The 7286-nt window shown below is 38.6% G+C and overlaps 1 long non-coding RNA gene across 1 annotated transcript; it reads right to left on the reverse strand.

Annotated features, from left to right (window-relative positions):
• Positions 1–847: 847 nt before the first annotated feature.
• LOC132030779 (uncharacterized) lies at positions 848–6971 on the reverse strand. Its single transcript, XR_009408092.1, has 2 exons — positions 5945–6971; positions 848–2568 (listed from the first exon to the last, which is right to left on the reverse strand). It is a non-coding gene; the product is annotated as an uncharacterized LOC132030779 (long non-coding RNA).
• Positions 6972–7286: the final 315 nt, after the last annotated feature.

Raw genomic sequence — 7286 nt, forward strand, 5'->3', positions numbered from 1 at the left:
TGGAAAGATGGAATCTCTTTTTGCATAGCGATTTAGTGGACACTTAAATTGAAACGGAGGGAGTAATAGTATTACTACTGCTGCTGCTATCAACATTACATCAATGGCAACATTTTTTTTCTCTAAATTTAACAATGGAGTGTTGTTGGTTTGGTTGGTGGGAGAAATCATAGGCCAAACAGAGAGGGCAACCACCCTACAAAGAAATCCATTTTTTTCTCTCTGTAGGCCTCTCAGCATGGAGCTTATTTTATCTGCTCTCAGAAACTGTGATAGCCTTCTTAGTAACTACACAAATATACACACACAAAGAAAGCATTTAGAATGTTGCAAAACTAAGGGGAAAAATTGATGCTTACCCAGAAAAAAAAGCCTCTTTATTTTTAGACAACTTTAATCATAAGCTTACAATTGGGGCAACCACTATCAGACTCAAACTAAGATTGTACCTTTTATATAAGAACACGAACAAATGAACTAATCGGGAATGGAAAATGCAATACTGTGCTATTCTAGAAAAACTAAAGTTTGAGCAAATCTTTCTCATAAAAGAGTTTTTAAAAAAGTGATAAAGAATTATTTTATAATTTCCAAAAAGCAATTTGATTTGATTTCAAAATACAATCTGTTTCTTTTAAACTTAAACATCCTTATTTAGGTTTTGAACTTTTCTCCTCAGCCCTCAGAATAGGAATAAATTATTGGAGACAACAAAGAGTGAAGAGTCTCAAGGACCATGCAAAGTTTCCCTGATTAACATCCAGCTCCAAAATCATTTGGACAAACATATAACCTCTTCAAATATTTCTAGTCAAACAATTTCACAGAGACTAGTCAAAAAATGTAAATAAACCAAAGATGAGGCTCAGATTTTCGCCTATTTAATCAAAGGAAAGAGCAGAGTTAACACTGCCATGGCTGCAATCATCTGTTGCCTTATAAGAAAGACCTTCCGATTGGTCTTGCCAAGCCAAGCCATGAATAAACTCTAAATCTTTTATCATTGTGAATAATCTTCATTGCCTCTGAAACTTGGGATTTTTGAAGATTAAAACAAGGCATGAAAGTTTGAATATTTCGCAAGATAAATTAAGCAACAATTAGCCTCAGACAGTACATAAATCCACATACATAAAAGCTTTGGACTTATTTCATATCAGTACCTAATAATTTCTCTCTAGGAACATGTGGAGATGAATACATAGAAAATTCTTTTAAAAATGGGATTCTTCAAAACCAGAAGAAAGAACATGAACAGAATGAAACGATAGGACCACTCATAGTAGAACTAAACTTAACAGAAAAGCGGCTCAGATTAGCCTAAAAGTAAATCAGAAAAAGGGCTACTCCACCATGGCTGCAAAAAGCAGACGCCTTTGTGAGAGCACATAAGAACCAACCTCACAAATTCCCCTGCCTTTGCCTAGCCAAGATACGAATCAGCTCAAAAATCTGATTTTCAAGCTTCCTTGGGAGTATCATCACAGCCTCATTCACAAAGTTTAGGGTTTAGGGTTCAGGTTTAGCAGAAAAGTTTAAGGGGGACGAAAATGTATTTTCCACCATAACCATGGCTATCATCATCATCATCACCATCAAGAACATAATTGTCAATTTACTGATGAAGGGCTGTTAAACTTTCTCTTTATAACAGAAGCATAGGCTCAGTTGGCTAAATTGAACTTCAGAGAAAGAGAGTAACCACCCTCAGAAAATTTCAACCTTTCTTGAGTTCTATAGAAAGCCTCATTTTTTTTAACACAAAAGAGGCTCAGATTTGCTTTAAATCTGTCAGAAGAATGGCTAATCCACCAGGGCTGCAAGAAGCAGATGCCTTTGTGAGAGGCACATAAGAACCGACCTCAATTCCCCTGCCTTTGCCTAGCCAAGATACGAATCAGCTCAAAAATCTGATTTTCAAGCTTCCTTGGGAATATCATCACAGCCTCGTTCACAAAGTTTAGGGTTTAGGATCCAAGTACAAAAGGATTTCCCCGGACAAGTTAAGAGGCAAACTAACCGACAAAATGTGCCAAGTTTAAGGGGTATCTATGTATTTGGCCTTTTCCTTATTACTACCATAAACATGGCTATCCTCATTACCATAATTGGCATTTCTGTCGATGAAAGGGCTGTTAAGCTTTCTGTGTAACATAGGTATAGGGATTTTCACTGGCTAAATTGAACTTCAGAGGAAGGGAGTAACACCCTTAGAAAATCTCAACATTCCTCAAGTTCCATAAAAGCCTCATTTTGAACATTAAAAGATATTTAGGAGGCTCAGATTTGCCTTCTCTCGGACATAAGCTAAACCCGCCATGGCTGCAAGCTTAAGGAGCCTTTGTGAGACACAGAAACCAAAATAGCTCCAATATTCCATAAGACGCCCAAAAGCTGCCACGCCAAGATGTAGCAAGGCTCAACCATCTGATGAGTAAAGAATGAAAATCATCACTGCCTTATTGAAATTATTTTGCTAAAGAGCGGTTTGAAATTGGGAAATTTTGAGTGATCATTGGCTGCTAAGAATGAGAGAGGGGCAACCACTCAAACAACTCCCCCGCAACTCTCTGAATCCAGCAGCCTCAGACTTAAAACTAATGAGATTTTTGCCATTTCCGTTTCACTTTCTGCTTCATATTTGTAGTGCCCTAATCCTTTTGGACCTCCCAAAATTATGGGCCTCATGTCAAGGTCTTATTTGTGGAAATGACTGCTTCACTGAAATAGTTTCCTCCATACCAAATATACCAAAAGTAAAATACAACCAAACCTCTCTATAGCAGCATCGTTTGTCCCTATATTTTTTGGCTGCTATACCAAAATGCTGCTATGAAGAACACATAATATAACATTACATTAATGATCGGCTTCGCAGAAAACATGGCTGTTACATTAAAATGTTAGTGATAGAGGATTGGCTATTATAGAGAGGTCTCACTGTATAAGTTATAATTGAGGCTCAGATCTGTATTTATGCTCAGGTATGCTCAATTACTAGCTCAGGAGGATAGATTGAATAATCATCACTGCCTCGATAAGGGACTATTTTTGGCATTTTCTCATGATCTGTATGTATGTGTGTTTGTATATGTATGTATGTCGTATACAGACAAGATACACGCACATCATGTACATAACATTCAGGCATTGGATTAAATCAGAAACCACCATGGCTGCAACCTTCCCACGTTACCCCACCAAGATACAGCTCTTATCATCTCAGGCCAACCCAATTGCTCAAAAAAAAAAAAAGCAACACCATCAGAGTCTTAAATTCTCCCTGTTCTTACCTTGATTCCTGGCAGCAACAACAACATGCCTCATCCTTTGAGCTGATATTAAGATGAAAATGACATGGATTTCAACCCAACGAGGTCCTGAATTCGACTCCTGGAATATCCAGAAGAACTAGATGGAAATTGGGGCTCAGATCCGTGTAAAAACAGGGCAAAAGAGCAGATGACAACGCCATGGCTGCAAAAGAAACGGGCTGCACAATCCGGGTTTGCCCCTCCAAGATACAAGTTGGGATTCTCCATGCCCCGATTTTCAAGCCAGCTTAGCAATATCATCATTGCCTCTTGCGGAAGATGCGGTCTTTTCTATAGCAATTTGTGGACAGTTTCAAGACAAGTAAATTGGAACAGAGGGAGTACTACTAGTGCTGCTATAAGCATCACAGAAAAGAGGGTTGTGGGTTTGGTTGATGGAAAATCATAGGCCATTCAGAGACGGCAACCACCCTCCAAGAAATCCATTTTCTCTCTGTTGGCCTCGTTCTTCGTTGTGGGCTCAGATCTTTAACTTATCTGAGGCATTGAGTTATTAGACATTGCCATGGCTGCAAACCCTATAATACGGGTCACCCCTTGATACGGGACTAAAACAACAATGCTTGATCCAATTGCTCTGTAAAATTATCGTCACAGCCCATTTTTTTACGTCATCTAGGTTCCGAACTCTTAAAAAGCGGATATGTGCGGAAATCAGATATAGTAGTAGCAGAAGCAGAAAGATATTTGGAATCTATGGCCAAACACATACAGTCTCTTTTTTTTTTGAAACTGGTAACTTTCACATACAGTCTCTTTTTTATTTTCTTGATCTTCTCTTTTTTCTCAAAGGGCTGTTGGTTTTTTAATGAATGGAGAAAAGAAATCATGGACATGGTAGAAAGGCCAACCACCCTTTACAGAAAATCCCATTTTCTCTCTGATGTCTCTCATTTTCATTTCTGGGCTAAAATTATGATGAGGGTTCTGCCTAACACACTACATATATACAGCACAATGCTCAATTCCCAAGTTCTTTTCCTATTGTCATGGCTGACCAAGGGCAAATTGGTGAAGGAAAACATATGCTAAAAGGGCTATTGTTTAGAGCTAAGAAGAAAATCATTGGCATACAGGAGATGGTCAAACACCCATAAAATTCCATTTTTCTCCGATTGCCTCATTTTTTAGCCAAAACTTTTAGGGCTCAGATTTTTCTGTATATGAACATGCAAAGAGAAAGCAACACACGCCATGGCTGCAAGACACCGATTTGCAAATGGATGCCGTACCGGGTCGCCCCGCCAAGATACGGGTCTGGAACTTCTTAACGCAGTGAGTGAAGTAGATTATTAGCCCAGAAAGAAACAAATTCATCATCACAACCCATTTTTTAAAAGTGTGGAAATTACATCCATGAACATTCTTGTGATCACCCATTAAAAGCATTGACCTTGTTGTGTCATTTCTACCTTGGTGCAGTTTGTCAGTTTTCTTTGTACAGCCCCAGACACCGCCATGACTGCAAACCCTATAATACGGGTCACCCTGCCAAGATACGGACCTGAAACAATAATCACTGATTCCATTTACTCAGTAAAATTATCATCACAGCCCACATCATTTTCATTTTCCATTTCATTGTAGTACTTTTGTTGTTATTTTAATACATAGATGGTGATAGTTCAGGTAGAAAAAGGGAAGAGTTGATAGCTAGGGTGTAAAACTCACGAAAAAAAGATAGTTCCGGTGTGTTTTTGACCATTATCTCATATGTATATATCCTCATACATCTGCTAAAAGGACTGTTGATTACAGCAAAAAAGAAATCATAGGCATGCCAGAGATTGTCAGCCACCCTTAAAAATCCCCTTTTTTCTCCGATTACCTTATTTTTTAGCTAAAATTTGATGGAGAATTGCATCTGAAATTGGGTGTTCAGGAAAAACTGAAGAACCTAATTGGGCATCTCAGTTCCTAACAACGACCATCGATTCAAGATAATCAAATGGTTGCCGTACACTTTAGGGCTCAGATTTTGCTGTTCTACAAATGCTATGGGTGCAAGACACCAGCTTGGAATTGATGCCGTACGGGTCGGCCCACCAAGATACGGGTTGGATTTTCTAAACGCAGTGAAGTAGATTATAGCCCAGAAAGAAGCAAATCGTCATCACAGCCCATTTTTTCAGATCAATCAAGATACTTGTAAATGAACCATTAAAAGCGGCTACCTTGTTGTGTCATATCTACCTTGTATTTTACAGGGACATAAAAGTGACAATTTGCTAAAAATCAGCTATAGTAGTAAAAGCAGAAGCAGAAATTGGAAGAAGCATATATATACGAAAATTAAGGTTCTTGTTTTATTTTTCTTCTGAAAGGGCTGTTGGTTTTTAATGAATGGAGAAGAATCATGGACATAGCAGAGAAGGGGCAACCACCCTTTACAGAAAGTCCCATCTCTCTCTGCTGTCTCATTCTTCCTTTCTGGGCTAAACTATGGTGAGGGTTCTACCATAAGCATTATAATCACAGCCTCTTTTGAAACATGGAAACTTTCCCACAAGTAGGCATTTGGACAATTTCGAGCAATTTTTAACAAACATAAGCTCAAATTAGAGGATGTTTGGTCTTAGCTCAGAGAAAACAGAAAACAGTACTAGTACTTCTGAAGAGGGTTGTTGATTTTGTTTATGGTGAAATCATAGGCCAAACAGAGGGGGCAACCACCCTCCAAGAATTCCCTTTTCTCTGTGGCCTCATTTTCGTAGTACAGGGGTATATTTGGCCCTTTTCCGTTCTTCATACTATAGACTGAACCTCCATTTTTCTATGTACTTTGCCTGAAAAACCAGCCACGCAGGAGCAAAACAGTCACAGATAGAGGACAGGTGTGTGTGTGTATATATACAGAGACACAACATACATCTGCGAAAAGGGTTGTTGATTAGAGCTAAGAAAAAATCATTGGCATACCGAAGATGGTGAACCACCCTGAAAAATCCTAATTTTTCTCCAAATGCCTCATTTTTAGCTAAAACTTTTAGGACTCAGAATTTGCGGTATAAGAACATGCAAAGAGAAAGCAACACACGCCATGGCTTCAGACACCGGTTTGCAAATGGATGCCATACCAGGTGACCCGCCAAGATACAGGTCGGATTTTCTCAACGCAGTAAAGTAGATTATTAGCCCAGAAAGAAGCAAATCATAATCACAGCCCATTTTTTCATATCAATCAACATCAGTTCTCTTGTGCCCTTAGCACCATTAAAAGCATGGAATTACACCAATGAAGGATATTCTTGTAAATCACCCATCAAAGCAGCTACCTTATTGTGTCATTTCTACCTTGTATTTTACAGGGACATAAAAGTGGCTATTTGTGAATATCAGCTGTACTAGCAGCAGAAGCAGAAAAGGAAGAGCTCAAGATCATATAGTCCCTTTTGACATTTTTTTTTTTTTTTTTTTTTTTTTTCTCAAAGGGTTGTTGATTTTCATGAATGGAGAAGAAATCATGGACATCACAGAGAAGGGCAACCAACCTTTACAGAAAATCCCATCTCTCTCTGAGACGTCTCATTCTTCAATTCTGGGCTAAACAATACATTATACATACATATATACATATATATATATATACAACCTCATACATATATTAAAAGGGCTGTTGAGAGGGGTAAGTTTGTTTCTTCATACATATATACACACACACAGAGGAAGAACACTTGTGTCCGTTGGTGTTTCATGTGTAAATAGACTGGAGAACACGTTAATAGCATCTGAGTGGGTGATGCCGGGCACTAAACTCAATGGTTGATGGGCCCCTAGAAACGGAAGAGAAGAAGCAAATTGGATGTTGAAATCATAGGACCATGTCGGAGATAGGGTGACGGCAAAGAGAGATTTTGTTTTCCTGAGAAATAGTCTTTTTGCTCTTATTTCTTTTTGGTGCAGCCATGAGGTTCCCATATTTTTAAGATTGGGTGGCTTTTGTAGGAAACC

The sequence above is a fragment of the Lycium ferocissimum genome, chromosome 9 (genome assembly GCF_029784015.1).
Source record: "Lycium ferocissimum isolate CSIRO_LF1 chromosome 9, AGI_CSIRO_Lferr_CH_V1, whole genome shotgun sequence".
Classification (NCBI taxonomy): Eukaryota; Viridiplantae; Streptophyta; class Magnoliopsida; order Solanales; family Solanaceae; genus Lycium; species Lycium ferocissimum.